This window comes from Siphateles boraxobius, unplaced genomic scaffold, assembly GCF_051911475.1.
Source record: "Siphateles boraxobius isolate OS27281-9 unplaced genomic scaffold, OSU_SipBor_1 8, whole genome shotgun sequence".
Classification (NCBI taxonomy): domain Eukaryota; kingdom Metazoa; phylum Chordata; class Actinopteri; order Cypriniformes; family Leuciscidae; genus Siphateles; species Siphateles boraxobius.
The window spans coordinates 32,778,691-32,802,158 of NW_027509208.1; the positions used below are offsets into that span (position 1 = coordinate 32,778,691).

Sequence of the window (23,468 nt, forward strand, 5' to 3'; positions counted from 1 at the left end):
CAGCTAGAGTTTCTCTTCATTCACGCATAAATCTTTCGCCTTTTACTAAAGATTTCCGTGGAGGGGAACATTTGCGAGTTTCTGATATTTTTGCATGCTCTGCTCGCAGCAGAGCTACATGTGTTTGTTCAAGAACAGAGGACGTTTGGCAGCTTGTAACAAAGTACCACAATAGGCTGGGCCAAAGATCGAGCGTGGCTAAAAGAATTGGCTGTTTTGTCCAAGACAGCGGTGTGAATGTAAGTTTTACCAAGCACAAAAGGGTAGTGATGGGAGAAACAAAGCTTTGAACTGATTGCTTCGCAAAATTATTCACTGTTTCCAAGCGTTCGGAACGGAACACGCTGGTCAGAACAGTGAAAATCCCACAAAAAAAAAAAGACTCAGGCCAAACATTCAAAAAACACCTTTTACAAACCTATTGCAAACGCTTTCTTGAAAGTAAAATCTTTCAAATGCAATTAGCTAAAAATAGTCAAGCGAGTCTTGAACGGCAGGTTGACTTTAACAATACCTTCCACGGTAAAGCCCGAGCTTATGCAAGGTGTTTGGTCGTGATAAAGAAGAAGACTCCCCGTCGGGGAATCGAACCCCGGTCTTCCGCGTGACAGGCGGAGATACTGTCCACTATACTAACGAGGACTGGTCGTCACAGTTGCTTCTCTGGGCGGTGTGTTACTGTTGTCTATGCTCAACCGTTGAGACGTGACTTAATACTGGATATGCTTTCCATTAATGGAGTTATTATTATTTAAACATTTTATTTTGGCCAAAGAGCTCACCCTGTCCTATGGAGGTATCCAAGAATTGTCTTGCTCACAGCAGAGCTACATGTGTTTGTTCAAGAACAGAGGACGTTTGGCAGCTTGTAACAAAGTACCACAATAGGTTGGGCCAGAGATTGAGAGTGGCTAAAAGAATTGGCTGTTTTGTCCAAGACTGGAACTGGGTAGTCGTCAAACCATCCACACTTTCCCAGTTCACAACTTCGAGTCTTGTGTCAGCAGTGTGAATGTAAGTTTTACCAAGCACAAAAGGGTAGTGATGGGAGAAACAAAGCTTTGAACCGATTGTTTCGCAACATTATTCACTGTTTCCAAGCGTTCGGAACGCAACACACTGGTCAGAACAGTGAAAATGCAACAACAAAAAAAGACTCAGGCCAAACATTCAAAAAACACCTTTTACAAACCTATTGCAAACGCTTTCTTGAAAGTAAAACCTTTCAAATGCAATTAGCTAAACATAATCAAGTGAGTCTTGAACGGCAGGTTGACTTTAACAGCGCCTTCCACGGTAAAGCCTGAGCTTATGCAAGGTGTTTGGCCGTGATAAAGAAGAAGACTAATCGAACCCCGGTCTTCCGCGTGACAGGCGGAGATACTGTCCACTATACTAACGAGGACTGGTCATCCCAAGTGCTTCTCTGGGCGGTACGGTACTGTTGTCTATGCTCAACCGTTGAGACGTCAATTAATACTGGATATGCTTTCCATTAATGGAGTTATTATTATTTAAGCCTTTTATTTTGGCCAAGGAGCTCACCCTGTCCTATGGAGGTATCCACCCGCAATCCAAGGAGATGAAGGGTTTGTTCATTTAGCATCCAGGAAGTTCATAAAAATCTCATGCGAATACTACCACTGGTCTTCGACATACTATCGGATTCAGTGACATCCTCTTGGACAGGGTTTGCGGACATTTGGTGATGGGGCAGATTCTTTTTACATTTGCTCCTTCCTCTAATGGATATGGCTGTATTATTGTTTTTTTTTTTAAAGAAAATAAGCTGGATGGGAGGAGCCTGCACCAGACATTACCCTTGCTGAGCATGGTTGCATGTGCTTGGGACCACATTGTCCATACGTCTCATGGGTACAGCTCGAGTTTCTCTTCATTCACGCATAAATCTTTCGCCTTTTACTAAAGATTTCCGTGGAGGGGAACATTTGCGAGTTTCTGATATTTTTGGATGCTCTGCTCACAGCAGAGCTACATGTGTTTGTTCAAGAACAGAGGACGTTTGGCAGCTTGTAACAAAGTACCACAATAGGCTGGGTCACAGATCGAGCGTGGCTAAAAGAATTGGCTGTTTTGTCCAAGCAAGCGGTGTGAATGTAAGTTTTACCAAGCACAAAAGGGTAGTGATGGGAGAAACAAAGCTTTGAACTGATTGCTTCGCAAAATTATTCACTGTTTCCAAGCGTTCGGAACGGAACACGCTGGTCAGAACAGTGAAAATCCCACACAAAAAAAAGACTCAGGCCAAACATTCAAAAAACACCTTCCACAAACCTATTGCAAACGCTTTCTTGAAAGTAAAATCTTTCAAATGCAATTAGCTAAAAATAATCAAGCGAGTCTTGAACGGCAGGTTGACTTTAACAGCACCTTCCACGGTAAAGCCCGAGCTTATGCAAGGTGTTTGGTCGTGATAAAGAAGAAGACTACCCGTCGGGGAATCGAACCCCGGTCTTCCGCGTGACAGGCGGAGATACTGTCCACTATACTAACGAGGACTGGTCATCACAGTTGCTTCTCTGGGCTGCTTGTTACTGTTGTCTATGCTCAACCGTTGAGACGTGACTTAATACTGGATATGCTTTCCATTAATGGAGTTATTATTATTTAAACATTTTATTTTGGCCAAAGAGCTCACCCTGTCCTATGGAGGTATCCAAGAATCGTCTTGCTCACAGCAGAGCTACATGTGTTTGTTCAAGAACAGAGGACGTTTAGCAGCTTGTAACAAAGTACCACAATAGGTTGGGCCAGAGATTGAGAGTGGCTAAAAGAATTGGCTGTTTTGTCCAAGACTGGAACTGGGTAGTCGTCAAACCATCCACACTTTCCCAGTTCACAACTTCGAGTCTTGTGTCAGCAGTGTGAATGTAAGTTTTACCAAGCACAAAAGGGTAGTGATGGGAGAAACAAAGCTTTGAACCGATTGTTTCGCAACATTATTCACTGTTTCCAAGCGTTCGGAACGCAACACACTGGTCAGAACAGTGAAAATGCAACAACAAAAAAAGACTCAGGCCAAACATTCAAAAAACACCTTTTACAAACCTATTGCAAACGCTTTCTTGAAAGTAAAATCTTTCAAATGCAATTAGCTAAACATAATCAAGTGAGTCTTGAACGGCAGGTTGACTTTAACAGCGCCCTCCACTGTAAAGCCTGAGCTTATACAAGGTGTTTGGTCGTGATAAAGAAGAAGACTAATCGAACCCCGGTCTTCCGCGTGACAGGCGGAGATACTGTCCACTATACTAACGAGGACTGGTCATCCCAATTGCTTCTCTGGGCGGTACGGTACTGTTGTCTATGCTCAACCGTTGAGACGTCACTTAATACTGGATATGCTTTCCATTAATGGAGTTATTATTATTTAAGCCTTTTATTTTGGCCAAGGAGCTCACCCTGTCCTATGGAGGTATCCATCCGCAATCTAAGGAGATGAAGGGTTTGTTCATTTAGCATCCAGGAAGTTCATAAAAATCTCATGCGAATACTACCACTGGTCTTCGACATACTATCGGATTCAGTGACATCCTCTTGGACAGGGTTTGCGGACATTTGGTGATGGGGCAGATTCTTTTTACATTTGCTCCTTCCTCTAATGGATATGGCTGTATTATTGTTTTTTAAAAAAAAGAAAATAAGCTGGATGGGATGGGAGGAGCCAGCTCGAGTTTCTCTTCATTCACGCATAAATCTTTCGCCTTTTACTAAAGATTTCCGTGGAGGGGAACATTTGCGAGTTTCTGATATTTTTGGATGCTCTGCTCACAGCAGAGCTACATGTATTTGTTCAAGAACAGAGGACGTTTGGCAGCTTGTAACAAAGTACCACAATAGGCTGGGTCACAGATCGAGCGTGGCTAAAAGAATTGGCTGTTTTGTCCAAGCAAGCGGTGTGAATGTAAGTTTTACCAAGCACAAAAGGGTAGTGATGGGAGAAACAAAGCTTTGAACTGATTGCTTCGCAAAATTATTCACTGTTTCCAAGCGTTCGGAACGGAACACGCTGGTCAGAACAGTGAAAATCCCACACAAAAAAAAGACTCAGGCCAAACATTCAAAAAACACCTTCCACAAACCTATTGCAAACGCTTTCTTGAAAGTAAAATCTTTCAAATGCAATTAGCTAAAAATAATCAAGCGAGTCTTGAACGGCAGGTTGACTTTAACAGCACCTTCCACGGTAAAGCCCGAGCTTATGCAAGGTGTTTGGTCGTGATAAAGAAGAAGACTCCCCGTCGGGGAATCGAACCCCGGTCTTCCGCGTGACAGGCGGAGATACTGTCCACTATACTAACGAGGACTGGTCATCACAGTTGCTTCTCTGGGCGGTGTGTTACTGTTGTCTATGCTCAACCGTTGAGACGTCACTTAATACTGGATATGCTTTCCATTAATGGAGTTATTATTATTTAAACATTTTATTTTGGCCAAAGAGCTCACCCTGTCCTATGGAGGTATCCAAGAATTGTCTTGCTCACAGCAGAGCTACATGTGTTTGTTCAAGAACAGAGGACTTTGGCAGCTTGTAACAAAGTACCACAATAGGTTGGGCCAGAGATTGAGCGTGGCTAAAAGAATTGGCTGTTTTGTCCAAGACTGGATCTGGGTAGTCGTCAAACCATCCACACTTTCCCAGTTCACAACTTCGAGTCTTGTGTCAGCAGTGAGAATGTAAGTTTTACCAAGCACAAAAGGGTAGTGATGGGAGAAACAAAGCTTTGAACCGATTGTTTCGCAACATTATTCACTGTTTCCAAGCGTTCGGAACGCAACACACTGGTCAGAACAGTGAAAATGCAACAAAAAAAAAAAGACTCAGGCCAAACATTCAAAAAACACCTTTTACAAACCTATTGCAAACGCTTTCTTGAAAGTAAAATCTTTCAAATGCAATTAGCTAAACATAATCAAGTGAGTCTTGAACGGCAGGTTGACTTTAACAGCGCCTTCCACTGTAAAGCCTGAGCTTATACAAGGTGTTTGGTCGTGATAAAGAAGAAGACTAATCGAACCCCGGTCTTCCGCGTGACAGGCGGAGATACTGTCCACTATACTAACGAGGACTGGTCATCCCAATTGCTTCTCTGGGCGGTACGGTACTGTTGTCTATGCTCAACCGTTGAGACGTCACTTAATACTGGATATGCTTTCCATTAATGGAGTTATTATTATTTAAGCCTTTTATTTTGGCCAAGGAGCTCACCCTGTCCTATGGAGGTATCCATCCGCAATCTAAGGAGATGAAGGGTTTGTTCATTTAGCATCCAGGAAGTTCATAAAAATCTCATGCGAATACTACCACTGGTCTTCGACATACTATCGGATTCAGTGACATCCTCTTGGACAGGGTTTGCGGACATTTGGTGATGGGGCAGATTCTTTTTACATTTGCTCCTTCCTCTAATGGATATGGCTGTATTATTGTTTTTTAAAAAAAAGAAAATAAGCTGGATGGGATGGGAGGAGCCAGCTCGAGTTTCTCTTCATTCACGCATAAATCTTTCGCCTTTTACTAAAGATTTCCGTGGAGGGGAACATTTGCGAGTTTCTGATATTTTTGGATGCTCTGCTCACAGCAGAGCTACATGTGATTGTTCAAGAACAGAGGACGTTTGGCAGCTTGTAACAAAGTACCACAATAGGCTGGGCCACAGATCGAGCGTGGCTAAAAGTATCCACCCGCAATCCAAGGAGATGAAGGGTTTGTTCATTTAGCATCCAGGAAGTTCATAAAAATCTCATGCGAATACTACCACTGGTCTTCGACATACTATCGGATTCAGTGACATCCTCTTGGACAGGGTTTGCGGACATTTGGTGATGGGGCAGATTCTTTTTACATTTGCTCCTTCCTCTAATGGATATGGCTGTATTATTGTTTTTTTTTTAAAGAAAATAAGCTGGATGGGAGGAGCCTGCACCAGACATTACCCTTGCTGAGCATGGTTGCATGTGCTTGGGACCACATTGTCCCAACGTCTCATGGGTACAGCTAGAGTTTCTCTTCATTCACGCATAAATCTTTCGCCTTTTACTAAAGATTTCCGTGGAGGGGAACATTTGCGAGTTTCTGATATTTTTGGATGCTCTGCTCGCAGCAGAGCTACATGTGTTTGTTCAAGAACAGAGGACGTTTGGCAGCTTGTAACAAAGTACCACAATAGGCTGGGCCAAATATCGAGCGTGGCTAAAAGAATTGGCTGTTTTGTCCAAGACAGCGGTGTGAATGTAAGTTTTACCAAGCACAAAAGGGTAGTGATGGGAGAAACAAAGCTTTGAACTGATTGCTTCGCAAAATTATTCACTGTTTCCAAGCGTCCGGAACGGAACACGCTGGTCAGAACAGTGAAAATCCCACAAAAAAAAAAAGACTCAGGCCAAACATTCAAAAAACACCTTTTACAAACCTATTGCAAACGCTTTCTTGAAAGTAAAATCTTTCAAATGCAATTAGCTAAAAATAATCAAGTGAGTCTTGAACGGCAGGTTGACTTTAACAGCACCTTCCACGGTAAAGCCCGAGCTTATGCAAGGTGTTTGGTCGTGATAAAGAAGAAGACTCCCCGTCGGGGAATCGAACCCCGGTCTTCCGCGTGACAGGCGGAGATACTGTCCACTATACTAACGAGGACTGGTCATCACAGTTGCTTCTCTGGGCTGGTTGTTACTGTTGTCTATGCTCAACCGTTGAGACGTGACTTAATACTGGATATGCTTTCCATTAATGGAGTTATTATTATTTAAACATTTTATTTTGGCCAAAGAGCTCACCCTGTCCTATGGAGGTATCCAAGAATCGTCTTGCTCACAGCAGAGCTACATGTGTTTGTTCAAGAACAGAGGACGTTTGGCAGCTTGTAACAAAGTACCACAATAGGTTGGGCCAGAGATTGAGAGTGGCTAAAAGAATTGGCTGTTTTGTCCAAGACTGGAACTGGGTAGTCGTCAAACCATCCACACTTTCCCAGTTCACAACTTCGAGTCTTGTGTCAGCAGTGTGAATGTAAGTTTTACCAAGCACAAAAGGGTAGTGATGGGAGAAACAAAGCTTTGAACCGATTGTTTCGCAACATTATTCACTGTTTCCAAGCGTTCGGAACGCAACACACTGGTCAGAACAGTGAAAATGCAACAACAAAAAAAGACTCAGGCCAAACATTCAAAAAACACCTTTTACAAACCTATTGCAAACGCTTTCTTGAAAGTAAAATCTTTCAAATGCAATTAGCTAAACATAATCAAGTGAGTCTTGAACGGCAGGTTGACTTTAACAGCGCCTTCCACTGTAAAGCCTGAGCTTATACAAGGTGTTTGGTCGTGATAAAGAAGAAGACTAATCGAACCCCGGTCTTCCGCGTGACAGGCGGAGATACTGTCCACTATACTAACGAGGACTGGTCATCCCAATTGCTTCTCTGGGCGGTACGGTACTGTTGTCTATGCTCAACCGTTGAGACGTCACTTAATACTGGATATGCTTTCCATTAATGGAGTTATTATTATTTAAGCCTTTTATTTTGGCCAAGGAGCTCACCCTGTCCTATGGAGGTATCCATCCGCAATCTAAGGAGATGAAGGGTTTGTTCATTTAGCATCCAGGAAGTTCATAAAAATCTCATGCGAATACTACCACTGGTCTTCGACATACTATCGGATTCAGTGACATCCTCTTGGACAGGGTTTGCGGACATTTGGTGATGGGGCAGATTCTTTTTACATTTGCTCCTTCCTCTAATGGATATGGCTGTATTATTGTTTTTAAAAAAAAAGAAAATAAGCTGGATGGGAGGAGCCTGCACCAGACATTACCCTTGCATTGTTGCATGTGCTTGGGACCACATTGTCCATACGTCTCATGGGTACAGCTCGAGTTTCTCTTCATTCACGCATAAATCTTTCGCCTTTTACTAAAGATTTCCGTGGAGGGGAACATTTGCGAGTTTCTGATATTTTTGGATGCTCTGCTCACAGCAGAGCTACATGTGTTTGTTCAAGAACAGAGGACGTTTGGCAGCTTGTAACAAAGTACCACAATAGGCTGGGTCACAGATCGAGCGTGGCTAAAAGAATTGGCTGTTTTGTCCAAGCAAGCGGTGTGAATGTAAGTTTTACCAAGCACAAAAGGGTAGTGATGGGAGAAACAAAGCTTTGAACTGATTGCTTCGCAAAATTATTCACTGTTTCCAAGCGTTCGGAACGGAACACGCTGGTCAGAACAGTGAAAATCCCACACAAAAAAAAGACTCAGGCCAAACATTCAAAAAACACCTTCCACAAACCTATTGCAAACGCTTTCTTGAAAGTAAAATCTTTCAAATGCAATTAGCTAAAAATAATCAAGCGAGTCTTGAACGGCAGGTTGACTTTAACAGCACCTTCCACGGTAAAGCCCGAGCTTATGCAAGGTGTTTGGTCGTGATAAAGAAGAAGACTCCCCGTCGGGGAATCGAACCCCGGTCTTCCGCGTGACAGGCGGAGATACTGTCCACTATACTAACGAGGACTGGTCATCACAGTTGCTTCTCTGGGCGGTGTGTTACTGTTGTCTATGCTCAACCGTTGAGACGTCACTTAATACTGGATATGCTTTCCATTAATGGAGTTATTATTATTTAAACATTTTATTTTGGCCAAAGAGCTCACCCTGTCCTATGGAGGTATCCAAGAATTGTCTTGCTCACAGCAGAGCTACATGTGTTTGTTCAAGAACAGAGGACTTTGGCAGCTTGTAACAAAGTACCACAATAGGTTGGGCCAGAGATTGAGCGTGGCTAAAAGAATTGGCTGTTTTGTCCAAGACTGGATCTGGGTAGTCGTCAAACCATCCACACTTTCCCAGTTCACAACTTCGAGTCTTGTGTCAGCAGTGTGAATGTAAGTTTTACCAAGCACAAAAGGGTAGTGATGGGAGAAACAAAGCTTTGAACCGATTGTTTCGCAACATTATTCACTGTTTCCAAGCGTTCGGAACGCAACACACTGGTCAGAACAGTGAAAATGCAACAAAAAAAAAAGACTCAGGCCAAACATTCAAAAAACACCTTTTACAAACCTATTGCAAACGCTTTCTTGAAAGTAAAATCTTTCAAATGCAATTAGCTAAACATAATCAAGTGAGTCTTGAACGGCAGGTTGACTTTAACAGCGCCTTCCACTGTAAAGCCTGAGCTTATACAAGGTGTTTGGTCGTGATAAAGAAGAAGACTAATCGAACCCCGGTCTTCCGCGTGACAGGCGGAGATACTGTCCACTATACTAACGAGGACTGGTCATCCCAATTGCTTCTCTGGGCGGTACGGTACTGTTGTCTATGCTCAACCGTTGAGACGTCACTTAATACTGGATATGCTTTCCATTAATGGAGTTATTATTATTTAAGCCTTTTATTTTGGCCAAGGAGCTCACCCTGTCCTATGGAGGTATCCATCCGCAATCTAAGGAGATGAAGGGTTTGTTCATTTAGCATCCAGGAAGTTCATAAAAATCTCATGCGAATACTACCACTGGTCTTCGACATACTATCGGATTCAGTGACATCCTCTTGGACAGGGTTTGCGGACATTTGGTGATGGGGCAGATTCTTTTTACATTTGCTCCTTCCTCTAATGGATATGGCTGTATTATTGTTTTTTAAAAAAAAGAAAATAAGCTGGATGGGATGGGAGGAGCCAGCTCGAGTTTCTCTTCATTCACGCATAAATCTTTCGCCTTTTACTAAAGATTTCCGTGGAGGGGAACATTTGCGAGTTTCTGATATTTTTGGATGCTCTGCTCACAGCAGAGCTACATGTGATTGTTCAAGAACAGAGGACGTTTGGCAGCTTGTAACAAAGTACCACAATAGGCTGGGCCACAGATCGAGCGTGGCTAAAAGTATCCACCCGCAATCCAAGGAGATGAAGGGTTTGTTCATTTAGCATCCAGGAAGTTCATAAAAATCTCATGCGAATACTACCACTGGTCTTCGACATACTATCGGATTCAGTGACATCCTCTTGGACAGGGTTTGCGGACATTTGGTGATGGGGCAGATTCTTTTTACATTTGCTCCTTCCTCTAATGGATATGGCTGTATTATTGTTTTTTTTTTAAAGAAAATAAGCTGGATGGGAGGAGCCTGCACCAGACATTACCCTTGCTGAGCATGGTTGCATGTGCTTGGGACCACATTGTCCCAACGTCTCATGGGTACAGCTAGAGTTTCTCTTCATTCACGCATAAATCTTTCGCCTTTTACTAAAGATTTCCGTGGAGGGGAACATTTGCGAGTTTCTGATATTTTTGGATGCTCTGCTCGCAGCAGAGCTACATGTGTTTGTTCAAGAACAGAGGACGTTTGGCAGCTTGTAACAAAGTACCACAATAGGCTGGGCCAAATATCGAGCGTGGCTAAAAGAATTGGCTGTTTTGTCCAAGACAGCGGTGTGAATGTAAGTTTTACCAAGCACAAAAGGGTAGTGATGGGAGAAACAAAGCTTTGAACTGATTGCTTCGCAAAATTATTCACTGTTTCCAAGCGTTCGGAACGGAACACGCTGGTCAGAACAGTGAAAATCCCACAAAAAAAAAAAAAGACTCAGGCCAAACATTCAAAAAACACCTTTTACAAACCTATTGCAAACGCTTTCTTGAAAGTAAAATCTTTCAAATGCAATTAGCTAAAAATAATCAAGTGAGTCTTGAACGGCAGGTTGACTTTAACAGCACCTTCCACGGTAAAGCCCGAGCTTATGCAAGGTGTTTGGTCGTGATAAAGAAGAAGACTCCCCGTCGGGGAATCGAACCCCGGTCTTCCGCGTGACAGGCGGAGATACTGTCCACTATACTAACGAGGACTGGTCATCACAGTTGCTTCTCTGGGCTGGTTGTTACTGTTGTCTATGCTCAACCGTTGAGACGTGACTTAATACTGGATATGCTTTCCATTAATGGAGTTATTATTATTTAAACATTTTATTTTGGCCAAAGAGCTCACCCTGTCCTATGGAGGTATCCAAGAATCGTCTTGCTCACAGCAGAGCTACATGTGTTTGTTCAAGAACAGAGGACGTTTGGCAGCTTGTAACAAAGTACCACAATAGGGTGGGCCAGAGATTGAGAGTGGCTAAAAGAATTGGCTGTTTTGTCCAAGACTGGAACTGGGTAGTCGTCAAACCATCCACACTTTCCCAGTTCACAACTTCGAGTCTTGTGTCAGCAGTGTGAATGTAAGTTTTACCAAGCACAAAAGGGTAGTGATGGGAGAAACAAAGCTTTGAACCGATTGTTTCGCAACATTATTCACTGTTTCCAAGCGTTCGGAACGCAACACACTGGTCAGAACAGTGAAAATGCAACAACAAAAAAAGACTCAGGCCAAACATTCAAAAAACACCTTTTACAAACCTATTGCAAACGCTTTCTTGAAAGTAAAATCTTTCAAATGCAATTAGCTAAACATAATCAAGTGAGTCTTGAACGGCAGGTTGACTTTAACAGCGCCTTCCACTGTAAAGCCTGAGCTTATACAAGGTGTTTGGTCGTGATAAAGAAGAAGACTAATCGAACCCCGGTCTTCCGCGTGACAGGCGGAGATACTGTCCACTATACTAACGAGGACTGGTCATCCCAATTGCTTCTCTGGGCGGTACGGTACTGTTGTCTATGCTCAACCGTTGAGACGTCACTTAATACTGGATATGCTTTCCATTAATGGAGTTATTATTATTTAAGCCTTTTATTTTGGCCAAGGAGCTCACCCTGTCCTATGGAGGTATCCATCCGCAATCTAAGGAGATGAAGGGTTTGTTCATTTAGCATCCAGGAAGTTCATAAAAATCTCATGCGAATACTACCACTGGTCTTCGACATACTATCGGATTCAGTGACATCCTCTTGGACAGGGTTTGCGGACATTTGGTGATGGGGCAGATTCTTTTTACATTTGCTCCTTCCTCTAATGGATATGGCTGTATTATTGTTTTTTAAAAAAAAGAAAATAAGCTGGATGGGATGGGAGGAGCCAGCTCGAGTTTCTCTTCATTCACGCATAAATCTTTCGCCTTTTACTAAAGATTTCCGTGGAGGGGAACATTTGCGAGTTTCTGATATTTTTGGATGCTCTGCTCACAGCAGAGCTACATGTGTTTGTTCAAGAACAGAGGACGTTTGGCAGCTTGTAACAAAGTACCACAATAGGCTGGGCCACAGATCGAGCGTGGCTAAAAGTATCCACCCGCAATCCAAGGAGATGAAGGGTTTGTTCATTTAGCATCCAGGAAGTTCATAAAAATCTCATGCGAATACTACCACTGGTCTTCGACATACTATCGGATTCAGTGACATCCTCTTGGACAGGGTTTGCGGACATTTGGTGATGGGGCAGATTCTTTTTACATTTGCTCCTTCCTCTAATGGATATGGCTGTATTATTGTTTTTAAAAAAAAAGAAAATAAGCTGGATGGGAGGAGCCTGCACCAGACATTACCCTTGCATTGTTGCATGTGCTTGGGACCACATTGTCCATACGTCTCATGGGTAAAGCTCGAGTTTCTCTTCATTCACGCATAAATCTTTCGCCTTTTACTAAAGATTTCCGTGGAGGGGAACATTTGCGAGTTTCTGATATTTTTGGATGCTCTGCTCACAGCAGAGCTACATGTGTTTGTTCAAGAACAGAGGACGTTTGGCAGCTTGTAACAAAGTACCACAATAGGCTGGGTCACAGATCGAGCGTGGCTAAAAGAATTGGCTGTTTTGTCCAAGCAAGCGGTGTGAATGTAAGTTTTACCAAGCACAAAAGGGTAGTGATGGGAGAAACAAAGCTTTGAACTGATTGCTTCGCAAAATTATTCACTGTTTCCAAGCGTTCGGAACGGAACACGCTGGTCAGAACAGTGAAAATCCCACACAAAAAAAAGACTCAGGCCAAACATTCAAAAAACACCTTCCACAAACCTATTGCAAACGCTTTCTTGAAAGTAAAATCTTTCAAATGCAATTAGCTAAAAATAATCAAGCGAGTCTTGAACGGCAGGTTGACTTTAACAGCACCTTCCACGGTAAAGCCCGAGCTTATGCAAGGTGTTTGGTCGTGATAAAGAAGAAGACTCCCCGTCGGGGAATCGAACCCCGGTCTTCCGCGTGACAGGCGGAGATACTGTCCACTATACTAACGAGGACTGGTCATCACAGTTGCTTCTCTGGGCGGTGTGTTACTGTTGTCTATGCTCAACCGTTGAGACGTCACTTAATACTGGATATGCTTTCCATTAATGGAGTTATTATTATTTAAACATTTTATTTTGGCCAAAGAGCTCACCCTGTCCTATGGAGGTATCCAAGAATTGTCTTGCTCACAGCAGAGCTACATGTGTTTGTTCAAGAACAGAGGACGTTTGGCAGCTTGTAATAAAGTACCACAATAGGTTGGGCCAGAGATTGAGCGTGGCTAAAAGAATTGGCTGTTTTGTCCAAGACTGGAACTGGGTAGTCGTCAAACCATCCACAATTTCCCAGTTCACAACTTCGAGTCTTGTGTCAGCAGTGTGAATGTAAGTTTTACCAAGCACAAAAGGGTAGTGATGGGAGAAACAAAGCTTTGAACCGATTGTTTCGCAACATTATTCACTGTTTCCAAGCGTTCGGAACGCAACACACTGGTCAGAACAGTGAAAATGCAACAAAAAAAAAGACTCAGGCCAAACATTCAAAAAACACCTTTTACAAACCTATTGCAAACGCTTTCTTGAAAGTAAAATCTTTCAAATGCAATTAGCTAAACATAATCAAGTGAGTCTTGAACGGCAGGTTGACTTTAACAGCGCCTTCCACTGTAAAGCCTGAGCTTATGCAAGGTGTTTGGTCGTGATAAAGAAGAAGACTAATCGAACCCCGGTCTTCCGCGTGACAGGCGGAGATACTGTCCACTATACTAACGAGGACTGGTCATCCCAATTGCTTCTCTGGGCGGTACGGTACTGTTGTCTATGCTCAACCGTTGAGACGTCACTTAATACTGGATATGCTTTCCATTAATGGAGTTATTATTATTTAAGCCTTTTATTTTGGCCAAGGAGCTCACCCTGTCCTATGGAGGTATCCATCCGCAATCTAAGGAGATGAAGGGTTTGTTCATTTAGCATCCAGGAAGTTCATAAAAATCTGATGCGAATACTACCACTGGTCTTCGCCATACTATCGGATTCAGTGACATCCTCTTGGACAGGGTTTGCGGACATTTGGTGATGGGGCAGATTCTTTTTACATTTGCTCCTTCCTCTAATGGATATGGCTGTATTATTGTTTTTAAAAAAAAAGAAAATAAGCTGGATGGGAGGAGCCTGCACCAGACATTACCCTTGCTGAGCATGGTTGCATGTGCTTGGGACCACATTGTCCCAACGTCTCATGGGTACAGCTCGAGTTTTTCTTCATTCACGCATAAATCTTTCGCCTTTTACTAAAGATTTCCGTGGAGGGGAACATTTGCGAGTTTCTGATATTTTTGGATGCTCTGCTCACAGCAGAGCTACATGTGTTTGTTCAAGAACAGAGGACGTTTGGCAGCTTGTAACAAAGTACCACAATAGGCTGGGCCACAGATCGAGCGTGGCTAAAAGAATTGGCTGTTTTGTCCAAGACAGCGGTGTGAATGTAAGTTTTACCAAGCACAAAAGGGTAGTGATGGGAGAAACAAAGCTTTGAACTGATTGCTTCGCAAAATTGTTCACTGTTTCCAAGCGTTCGGAACGGAACACGCTGGTCAGAACAGTGAAAATCCCACAAAAAAAAAGACTCAGGCCAAACATTCAAAAAACACCTTTTACAAACCTATTGCAAACACTTTCTTGAAAGTAAAATCTTTCAAATGCAATTAGCTAAAAATAATCAAGCGAGTCTTGAATGGCAGGTTGACTTTAACAGCGCCTTCCACGGTAAAGCCTGAGCTTATGCAAGGTGTTTGGTCGTGATAAAGAAGAAGACTAATCGAACCCCGGTCTTCCGCGTGACAGGCGGAGATACTGTCCATTATACTAACGAGGACTGGTCATCCCAATTGCTTCTCTGGGCGGTACGGTACTGTTGTCTATGCTCAACCGTTGAGACGTCACTTAATACTGGATATGCTTTCCATTAATGGAGTTATTATTATTTAAGCCTTTTATTTTGGCCAAGGAGCTCACCCTGTCCTATGGAGGTATCCACCCGCAATCCAAGGAGATGAAGGGTTTGTTCATTTAGCATCCAGGAAGTTCATAAAAATCTCATGCGAATACTACCACTGGTCTTCGACATACTATCGGATTCAGTGACATCCTCTTGGACAGGGTTTGCGGACATTTGGTGATGGGGCAGATTCTTTTTACATTTGCTCTTTCCTCTAATGGATATGGCTGTATTATTGTTTTTTTTTTTTAAGAAAATAAGCTGGATGGGAGGAGCCTGCACCAGACATTACCCTTGCTGAGCATGGTTGCATGTGCTTGGGACCACATTGTCCCAACGTCTCATGGGTACAGCTAGAGTTTCTCTTCATTCACGCATAAATCTTTCGCCTTTTACTAAAGATTTTCGTGGAGGGGAACATTTGCGAGTTTCTTATATTTTTGGATGCTCTGCTCACAGCAGAGCTACATGTGTTTGTTCAAGAACAGAGGACGTTTGGCAGCTTGTAACAAAGTACCACAATAGGCTGGGTCACAGATCGAGCGTGGCTAAAAGAATTGGCTGTTTTGTCCAAGCATGCGGTGTGAATGTAAGTTTTACCAAGCACAAAAGGGTAGTGATGGGAGAAACAAAGCTTTGAACTGATTGCTTCGCAAAATTATTCACTGTTTCCAAGCGTTCGGAACGGAACACGCTGGTCAGAACAGTGAAAATCCCACACAAAAAAAAGACTCAGGCCAAACATTCAAAAAACACCTTCCACAAACCTATTGCAAACGCTTTCTTGAAAGTAAAATCTTTCAAATGCAATTAGCTAAAAATAATCAAGCGAGTCTTGAAAGGCAGGTTGACTTTAACAGCACCTTCCACGGTAAAGCCCGAGCTTATGCAAGGTGTTTGGTCGTGATAAAGAAGAAGACTCCCCGTCGGGGAATCGAACCCCGGTCTTCCGCGTGACAGGCGGAGATACTGTCCACTATACTAACGAGGACTGGTCATCACAGTTGCTTCTCTGGGCGGTGTATTACTGTTGTCTATGCTCAACCGTTGAGACGTCACTTAATACTGGATATGCTTTCCATTAATGGAGTTATTATTATTTAAACATTTTATTTTGGCCAAAGAGCTCACCCTGTCCTATGGAGGTATCCAAGAATTGTCTTGCTCACAGCAGAGCTACATGTGTTTGTTCAAGAACAGAGGACGTTTGGCAGCTTGTAACAAAGTACCACAATAGGTTGGGCCAGAGATTGAGCGTGGCTAAAAGAATTGGCTGTTTTGTCCAAGACTGGAACTGGGTAGTCGTCAAACCATCCACACTTTCCCAGTTCACAACTTCGAGTCTTGTGTCAGCAGTGTGAATGTAAGTTTTACCAAGCACAAAAGGGTAGTGATGGGAGAAACAAAGCTTTGAACCGATTGTTTCGCAACATTATTCACTGTTTCCAAGCGTTCGGAACGCAACACACTGGTCAGAACAGTGAAAATGCAACAAAAAAAAACACTCAGGCCAAACATTCAAAAACACCTTTTACAAACCTATTGCAAACGCTTTCTTGAAAGTAAAATCTTTCAAATGCAATTAGCTAAACATAATCAAGTGAGTCTTGAACGGCAGGTTGACTTTAACAGCGCCTTCCACTGTAAAGCCTGAGCTTATGCAAGGTGTTTGGTCGTGATAAAGAAGAAGACTAATCGAACCCCGGTCTTCCGCGTGACAGGCGGAGATACTGTCCACTATACTAACGAGGACTGGTCATCCCAATTGCTTCTCTGGGCGGTACGGTACTGTTGTCTATGCTCAACCGTTGAGACGTCACTTAATACTGGATATGCTTTCCATTAATGGAGTTATTATTATTTAAGCCTTTTATTTTGGCCAAGGAGCTCACCCTGTCCTATGGAGGTATCCATCCGCAATCTAAGGAGATGAAGGGTTTGTTCATTTAGCATCCAGGAAGTTCATAAAAATCTCATGCGAATACTACCACTGGTCTTCGCCATACTATCGGATTCAGTGACATCCTCTTGGACAGGGTTTGCGGACATTTGGTGATGGGGCAGATTCTTTTTACATTTGCTCCTTCCTCTAATGGATATGGCTGTATTATTGTTTTTAAAAAAAAAGAAAATAAGCTGGATGGGAGGAGCCTGCACCAGACATTACCCTTGCTGAGCATGGTTGCATGTGCTTGGGACCACATTGTCCCAACGTCTCATGGGTACAGCTCGAGTTTTTCTTCATTCACGCATAAATCTTTCGCCTTTTACTAAAGATTTCCGTGGAGGGGAACATTTGCGAGTTTCTGATATTTTTGGATGCTCTGCTCACAGCAGAGCTACATGTGTTTGTTCAAGAACAGAGGACGTTTGGCAGCTTGTAACAAAGTACCACAATAGGCTGGGCCACAGATCGAGCGTGGCTAAAAGAATTGGCTGTTTTGTCCAAGACAGCGGTGTGAATGTAAGTTTTACCAAGCACAAAAGGGTAGTGATGGGAGAAACAAAGCTTTGAACTGATTGCTTCGCAAAATTGTTCACTGTTTCCAAGCGTTCGGAACGGAACACGCTGGTCAGAACAGTGAAAATCCCACAAAAAAAAAGACTCAGGCCAAACATTCAAAAAACACCTTTTACAAACCTATTGCAAACGCTTTCTTGAAAGTAAAATCTTTCAAATGCAATTAGCTAAAAATAATCAAGCGAGTCTTGAATGGCAGGTTGACTTTAACAGCACCTTCCACGGTAAAGCCCGAGCTTATGCAAGGTGTTTGGTCGTGATAAAGAAGAAGACTCCCCGTCGGGGAATCGAACCCCGGTCTTCCGCGTGACAGGCGGAGATACTGTCCACTATACTAACGAGGACTGGTCATCACAGTTGCTTCTCTGGGCGGTGTGTTACTGTTGTCTATGCTCAACCGTTGAGACGTCACTTAATACTGGATATGCTTTCCATTAATGGAGTTATTATTATTTAAACATTTTATTTTGGCCAAAGAGCTCACCCTGTCCTATGGTGGTATCCAAGAATTGTCTTGCTCACAGCAGAGCTACATGTGTTTGTTCAAGAACAGAGGACGTTTGGCAGCTTGTAACAAAGTACCACAATAGGTTGGGCCAGAGATTGAGCGTGGCTAAAAGAATTGGCTGTTTTGTCCAAGACTGGAACTGGGTAGTCGTCAAACCATCCACACTTTCCCAGTTCACAACTTCGAGTCTTGTGTCAGCAGTGTGAATGTAAGTTTTACCAAGCACAAAAGGGTAGTGATGGGAGAAACAAAGCTTTGAACCGATTGTTTCGCAACATTATTCACTGTTTCCAAGCGTTCGGAACGCAACACACTGGTCAGAACAGTGAAAATGCAACAAAAAAAAAACACTCAGGCCAAACATTCAAAAACACCTTTTACAAACCTATTGCAAACGCTTTCTTGAAAGTAAAATCTTTCAAATGCAATTAGCTAAACATAATCAAGTGAGTCTTGAACGGCAGGTTGACTTTAACAGCGCCTTCCACTGTAAAGCCTGAGCTTATGCAAGGTGTTTGGTCGTGATAAAGAAGAAGACTAATCGAACCCCGGTCTTCCGCGTGACAGGCGGAGATACTGTCCACTATACTAACTAGGACTGGTCATCCCAATTGCTTCTCTGGGCGGTACGGTACTGTTGTCTATGCTCAACCGTTGAGACGTCACTTAATACTGGATATGCTTTCCATTAATGGAGTTATTATTATTTAAGCCTTTTATTTTGGCCAAGGAGCTCACCCTGTCCTATGGAGGTATCCATCCGCAATCTAAGGAGATGAAGGGTTTGTTCATTTAGCATCCAGGAAGTTCATAAAAATCTCATGCGAATACTACCACTGGTCTTCGACATACTATCGGATTCAGTGACATCCTCTTGGACAGGGTTTGCGGACATTTGGTGATGGGGCAGATTCTTTTTACATTTGCTCCTTCCTCTAATGGATATGGCTGTATTATTGTTTTTAAAAAAAAAGAAAATAAGCTGGATGGGAGGAGCCTGCACCAGACATTACCCTTGCTGAGCATGGTTGCATGTGCTTGGGACCACATTGTCCCAACGTCTCATGGGTACAGCTCGAGTTTTTCTTCATTCACGCATAAATCTTTCGCCTTTTACTAAAGATTTCCGTGGAGGGGAACATTTGCGAGTTTCTGATATTTTTGGATGCTCTGCTCACAGCAGAGCTACATGTGTTTGTTCAAGAACAGAGGACGTTTGGCAGCTTGTAACAAAGTACCACAATAGGCTGGGCCACAGATCGAGCGTGGCTAAAAGAATTGGCTTTTTTGTCCAAGACAGCGGTGTGAATGTAAGTTTTACCAAGCACAAAAGGGTAGTGATGGGAGAAACAAAGCTTTGAACTGATTGCTTCGCAAAATTGTTCACTGTTTCCAAGCGTTCGGAACGGAACACGCTGGTCAGAACAGTGAAAATCCCATAAAAAAAAAGACTCAGGCCAAACATTCAAAAAACACCTTTTACAAACCTATTGCAAACGCTTTCTTGAAAGTAAAATCTTTCAAATGCAATTAGCTAAAAATAATCAAGCGAGTCTTGAATGGCAGGTTGACTTTAACAGCACCTTCCACGGTAAAGCCCGAGCTTATGCAAGGTGTTTGGTCGTGATAAAGAAGAAGACCCCCCGTCGGGGAATCGAACCCCGGTCTTCCGCGTGACAGGCGGAGATACTGTCCACTATACTAAAGAGGACTGGTCATCCCAATTGCTTCTCTGGGCGGTACGGTACTGTTGTCTATGCTCAACCGTTGAGACGTCACTTAATACTGGATATGCTTTCCATTAATGGAGTTATTATTATTTAAGCCTTTTATTTTAGCCAAGGAGCTCACCCTGTCCTATGGAGGTATCCACCCGCAATCCAAGGAGATGAAGGGTTTGTTCATTTAGCATCCAGGAAGTTCATAAAAATCTCATGCGAATACTACCACTGGTCTTCGACATACTATCGGATTCAGTGACATCCTCTTGGACAGGGTTTGCGGACATTTGGTGATGGGGCAGATTCTTTTTACATTTGCTCCTTCCTCTAATGGATATGGCTGTATTATTGTTTTTAAAAAAAAAGAAAATAAGCTGGATGGGAGGAGCCTGCACCAGACATTACCCTTGCATTGTTGCATGTGCTTGGGACCACATTGTCCATACGTCTCATGGGTACAGCTCGAGTTTCTCTTCATTCACGCATAAATCTTTCGCCTTTTACTAAAGATTTCCGTGGAGGGGAACATTTGCGAGTTTCTGATATTTTTGGATGCTCTGCTCACAGCAGAGCTACATGTGTTTGTTCAAGAACAGAGGACGTTTGGCAGCTTGTAACAAAGTACCACAATAGGCTGGGTCACAGATCGAGCGTGGCTAAAAGAATTGGCTGTTTTGTCCAAGCAAGCGGTGTGAATGTAAGTTTTACCAAGCACAAAAGGGTAGTGATGGGAGAAACAAAGCTTTGAACTGATTGCTTCGCAAAATTATTCACTGTTTCCAAGCGTTCGGAACGGAACACGCTGGTCAGAACAGTGAAAATCCCACACAAAAAAAAGACTCAGGCCAAACATTCAAAAAACACCTTCCACAAACCTATTGCAAACGCTTTCTTGAAAGTAAAATCTTTCAAATGCAATTAGCTAAAAATAATCAAGCGAGTCTTGAACGGCAGGTTGACTTTAACAGCACCTTCCACGGTAAAGCCCGAGCTTATGCAAGGTGTTTGGTCGTGATAAAGAAGAAGACTCCCCATCGGGGAATCGAACCCCGGTCTTCCGCGTGACAGGCGGAGATACTGTCCACTATACTAACGAGGACTGGTCATCACCGTTGCTTCTCTGGGCGGTGTGTTACTGTTGTCTATGCTCAACCGTTGAGACGTCACTTAATACTGGATATGCTTTCCATTAATGGAGTTATTATTATTTAAACATTTTATTTTGGCCAAAGAGCTCACCCTGTCCTATGGAGGTATCCAAGAATTGTCTTGCTCACAGCAGAGCTACATGTGTTTGTTCAAGAACAGAGGACGTTTGGCAGCTTGTAACAAAGTACCACAATAGGTTGGGCCAGAGATTGAGCGTGGCTAAAAGAATTGGCTGTTTTGTCCAAGACTGGAACTGGGTAGTCGTCAAACCATCCACACTTTCCCAGTTCACAACTTCGAGTCTTGTGTCAGCAGTGTGAATGTAAGTTTTACCAAGCACAAAAGGGTAGTGATGGGAGAAACAAAGCTTTGAACCGATTGTTTCGCAACATTATTCACTGTTTCCAAGCGTTCGGAACGCAACACACTGGTCAGAACAGTGAAAATGCAACAAAAAAAAAAGACTCAGGCCAAACATTCAAAAACACCTTTTACAAACCTATTGCAAACGCTTTCTTGAAAGTAAAATCTTTCAAATGCAATTAGCTAAACATAATCAAGTGAGTCTTGAACGGCAGGTTGACTTTAACAGCGCCTTCCACTGTAAAGCCTGAGCTTATGCAAGGTGTTTGGTCGTGATAAAGAAGAAGACTAATCGAACCCCGGTCTTCCGCGTGACAGGCGGAGATACTGTCCACTATACTAACGAGGACTGGTCATCCCAATTGCTTCTCTGGGCGGTACGGTACTGTTGTCTATGCTCAACCGTTGAGACGTCACTTAATACTGGATATGCTTTCCATTAATGGAGTTATTATTATTTAAGCCTTTTATTTTGGCCAAGGAGCTCACCCTGTCCTATGGAGGTATCCATCCGCAATCTAAGGAGATGAAGGGTTTGTTCATTTAGCATCCAGGAAGTTAATAAAAATCTCATGCGAATACTACCACTGGTCTTCGACATACTATCGGATTCAGTGACATCCTCTTGGACAGGGTTTGCGGACATTTGGTGATGGGGCAGATTCTTTTTACATTTGCTCCTTCCTCTAATGGATATGGCTGTATTATTGTTTTTTTTTTTTTAAAGAAAATAAGCTGGATGGGAGGAGCCTGCACCAGACATTACCCTTGCTGAGCATGGTTGCATGTGCTTGGGACCACATTGTCCCAACGTCTCATGGGTACAGCTCGAGTTTCTCTTCATTCACGCATAAATCTTTCGCCTTTTACTAAAGATTTCCGTGGAGGGGAACATTTGCGAGTTTCTGATATTTTTGGATGCTCTGCTCACAGCAGAGCTACATGTGTTTGTTCAAGAACAGAGGACGTTTGGCAGCTTGTAACAAAGTACCACAATAGGCTGGGCCACAGATCGTGCGTGGCTAAAAGTATCCACCCGCAATCCAAGGAGATGACGGGTTTGTTCATTTAGCATCCAGGAAGTTCATAAAAATCTCATGCGAATACTACCACTGGTCTTCGACATATTATCGGATTCAGTGACATCCTCTTGGACAGGGTTTGCGGACATTTGGTGATGGGGCAGATTCTTTTTACATTTGCTCCTTCCTCTAATGGATATGGCTGTATTATTGTTTTTTAAAAAAAAGAAAATAAGCTGGATGGGAGGAGCCTGCACCAGACATTACCCTTGCATTGTAGCATGTGCTTGGGACCACATTGTCCATACGTCTCATGGGTACAGCTCGAGTTTCTCTTCATTCACGCATAAATCTTTCGCCTTTTACTAAAGATTTCCGTGGAGGGGAACATTTGCGAGTTTCTGATATTTTTGGATGCTCTGCTCACAGCAGAGCTACATGTGTTTGTTCAAGAACAGAGGACGTTTGGCAGCTTGTAACAAAGTACCACAATAGGCTGGGTCACAGATCGAGCGTGGCTAAAAGAATTGGCTGTTTTGTGCAAGCAAGCGGTGTGAATGTAAGTTTTACCAAGCACAAAAGGGTAGTGATGGGAGAAACAAAGCTTTGAACTGATTGCTTCGCAAAATTATTCACTGTTTCCAAGCGTTCGGAACGGAACACGCTGGTCAGAACAGTGAAAATCCCACACAAAAAAAAGACTCAGGCCAAACATTAAAAAAACACCTTCCACAAACCTATTGCAAACGCTTTCTTGAAAGTAAAATCTTTCAAATGCAATTAGCTAAAAATAATCAAGCGAGTCTTGAACGGCAGGTTGACTTTAACAGCACCTTCCACGATAAAGCCCGAGCTTATGCAAGGTGTTTGGTCGTGATAAAGAAGAAGACTCCCCGTCGGGGAATCGAACCCCGGTCATCCGCGTGACAGGCGGAGATACTGTCCACTATACTAACGAGGACTGGTCATCACCGTTGCTTCTCTGGGCGGTGTGTTAATGTTGTCTATG

General features: G+C 43.0%; 27 non-coding genes across 27 annotated transcripts; 17 read left to right on the top strand and 10 right to left on the bottom strand.

The window, feature by feature from the left end:
• The first annotated feature begins 1 nt into the window (after position 1).
• On the top strand, positions 2–116 carry LOC143729820 (U5 spliceosomal RNA). The gene has a single exon (XR_013200082.1). It is a non-coding gene; the product is annotated as a U5 spliceosomal RNA (small nuclear RNA).
• A 454-nt stretch (positions 117–570) lies between these two features.
• Positions 571–642, bottom strand: trnad-guc (transfer RNA aspartic acid (anticodon GUC)). The gene has a single exon. It is a non-coding gene; the product is annotated as a tRNA-Asp (tRNA).
• A 1,237-nt stretch (positions 643–1,879) lies between these two features.
• Positions 1,880–1,994, top strand: LOC143730118 (U5 spliceosomal RNA). The gene has a single exon (XR_013200345.1). It is a non-coding gene; the product is annotated as a U5 spliceosomal RNA (small nuclear RNA).
• A 1,693-nt stretch (positions 1,995–3,687) lies between these two features.
• On the top strand, positions 3,688–3,802 carry LOC143730120 (U5 spliceosomal RNA). The gene has a single exon (XR_013200347.1). It is a non-coding gene; the product is annotated as a U5 spliceosomal RNA (small nuclear RNA).
• A 453-nt stretch (positions 3,803–4,255) lies between these two features.
• trnad-guc (transfer RNA aspartic acid (anticodon GUC)) lies at positions 4,256–4,327 on the bottom strand. The gene has a single exon. It is a non-coding gene; the product is annotated as a tRNA-Asp (tRNA).
• A 1,168-nt stretch (positions 4,328–5,495) lies between these two features.
• Positions 5,496–5,610, top strand: LOC143730122 (U5 spliceosomal RNA). The gene has a single exon (XR_013200348.1). It is a non-coding gene; the product is annotated as a U5 spliceosomal RNA (small nuclear RNA).
• Positions 5,611–6,017: 407 nt separating this feature from the next.
• LOC143730366 (U5 spliceosomal RNA) lies at positions 6,018–6,132 on the top strand. Its single transcript, XR_013200569.1, has one exon. It is a non-coding gene; the product is annotated as a U5 spliceosomal RNA (small nuclear RNA).
• A 454-nt stretch (positions 6,133–6,586) lies between these two features.
• Positions 6,587–6,658, bottom strand: trnad-guc (transfer RNA aspartic acid (anticodon GUC)). The gene has a single exon. It is a non-coding gene; the product is annotated as a tRNA-Asp (tRNA).
• A 1,232-nt stretch (positions 6,659–7,890) lies between these two features.
• Positions 7,891–8,005, top strand: LOC143730123 (U5 spliceosomal RNA). Its single transcript, XR_013200349.1, has one exon. It is a non-coding gene; the product is annotated as a U5 spliceosomal RNA (small nuclear RNA).
• Positions 8,006–8,458: 453 nt separating this feature from the next.
• Positions 8,459–8,530, bottom strand: trnad-guc (transfer RNA aspartic acid (anticodon GUC)). The gene has a single exon. It is a non-coding gene; the product is annotated as a tRNA-Asp (tRNA).
• Positions 8,531–9,697: 1,167 nt separating this feature from the next.
• LOC143730124 (U5 spliceosomal RNA) lies at positions 9,698–9,812 on the top strand. Its single transcript, XR_013200350.1, has one exon. It is a non-coding gene; the product is annotated as a U5 spliceosomal RNA (small nuclear RNA).
• Positions 9,813–10,219: 407 nt separating this feature from the next.
• Positions 10,220–10,334, top strand: LOC143730367 (U5 spliceosomal RNA). Its single transcript, XR_013200570.1, has one exon. It is a non-coding gene; the product is annotated as a U5 spliceosomal RNA (small nuclear RNA).
• A 456-nt stretch (positions 10,335–10,790) lies between these two features.
• Positions 10,791–10,862, bottom strand: trnad-guc (transfer RNA aspartic acid (anticodon GUC)). The gene has a single exon. It is a non-coding gene; the product is annotated as a tRNA-Asp (tRNA).
• Positions 10,863–12,030: 1,168 nt separating this feature from the next.
• On the top strand, positions 12,031–12,145 carry LOC143730125 (U5 spliceosomal RNA). The gene has a single exon (XR_013200351.1). It is a non-coding gene; the product is annotated as a U5 spliceosomal RNA (small nuclear RNA).
• A 402-nt stretch (positions 12,146–12,547) lies between these two features.
• LOC143730074 (U5 spliceosomal RNA) lies at positions 12,548–12,663 on the top strand. Its single transcript, XR_013200305.1, has one exon. It is a non-coding gene; the product is annotated as a U5 spliceosomal RNA (small nuclear RNA).
• A 453-nt stretch (positions 12,664–13,116) lies between these two features.
• trnad-guc (transfer RNA aspartic acid (anticodon GUC)) lies at positions 13,117–13,188 on the bottom strand. Its single transcript has one exon. It is a non-coding gene; the product is annotated as a tRNA-Asp (tRNA).
• Positions 13,189–14,424: 1,236 nt separating this feature from the next.
• Positions 14,425–14,539, top strand: LOC143730282 (U5 spliceosomal RNA). The gene has a single exon (XR_013200493.1). It is a non-coding gene; the product is annotated as a U5 spliceosomal RNA (small nuclear RNA).
• A 987-nt stretch (positions 14,540–15,526) lies between these two features.
• LOC143729827 (U5 spliceosomal RNA) lies at positions 15,527–15,641 on the top strand. Its single transcript, XR_013200088.1, has one exon. It is a non-coding gene; the product is annotated as a U5 spliceosomal RNA (small nuclear RNA).
• Positions 15,642–16,094: 453 nt separating this feature from the next.
• trnad-guc (transfer RNA aspartic acid (anticodon GUC)) lies at positions 16,095–16,166 on the bottom strand. The gene has a single exon. It is a non-coding gene; the product is annotated as a tRNA-Asp (tRNA).
• A 1,235-nt stretch (positions 16,167–17,401) lies between these two features.
• LOC143730283 (U5 spliceosomal RNA) lies at positions 17,402–17,516 on the top strand. Its single transcript, XR_013200494.1, has one exon. It is a non-coding gene; the product is annotated as a U5 spliceosomal RNA (small nuclear RNA).
• A 452-nt stretch (positions 17,517–17,968) lies between these two features.
• On the bottom strand, positions 17,969–18,040 carry trnad-guc (transfer RNA aspartic acid (anticodon GUC)). The gene has a single exon. It is a non-coding gene; the product is annotated as a tRNA-Asp (tRNA).
• A 1,236-nt stretch (positions 18,041–19,276) lies between these two features.
• Positions 19,277–19,391, top strand: LOC143730284 (U5 spliceosomal RNA). The gene has a single exon (XR_013200495.1). It is a non-coding gene; the product is annotated as a U5 spliceosomal RNA (small nuclear RNA).
• Positions 19,392–20,384: 993 nt separating this feature from the next.
• On the top strand, positions 20,385–20,499 carry LOC143730126 (U5 spliceosomal RNA). Its single transcript, XR_013200352.1, has one exon. It is a non-coding gene; the product is annotated as a U5 spliceosomal RNA (small nuclear RNA).
• Positions 20,500–20,952: 453 nt separating this feature from the next.
• Positions 20,953–21,024, bottom strand: trnad-guc (transfer RNA aspartic acid (anticodon GUC)). Its single transcript has one exon. It is a non-coding gene; the product is annotated as a tRNA-Asp (tRNA).
• Positions 21,025–22,262: 1,238 nt separating this feature from the next.
• Positions 22,263–22,377, top strand: LOC143730127 (U5 spliceosomal RNA). The gene has a single exon (XR_013200353.1). It is a non-coding gene; the product is annotated as a U5 spliceosomal RNA (small nuclear RNA).
• A 403-nt stretch (positions 22,378–22,780) lies between these two features.
• On the top strand, positions 22,781–22,895 carry LOC143730128 (U5 spliceosomal RNA). The gene has a single exon (XR_013200354.1). It is a non-coding gene; the product is annotated as a U5 spliceosomal RNA (small nuclear RNA).
• A 453-nt stretch (positions 22,896–23,348) lies between these two features.
• Positions 23,349–23,420, bottom strand: trnad-guc (transfer RNA aspartic acid (anticodon GUC)). The gene has a single exon. It is a non-coding gene; the product is annotated as a tRNA-Asp (tRNA).
• Positions 23,421–23,468: the final 48 nt, after the last annotated feature.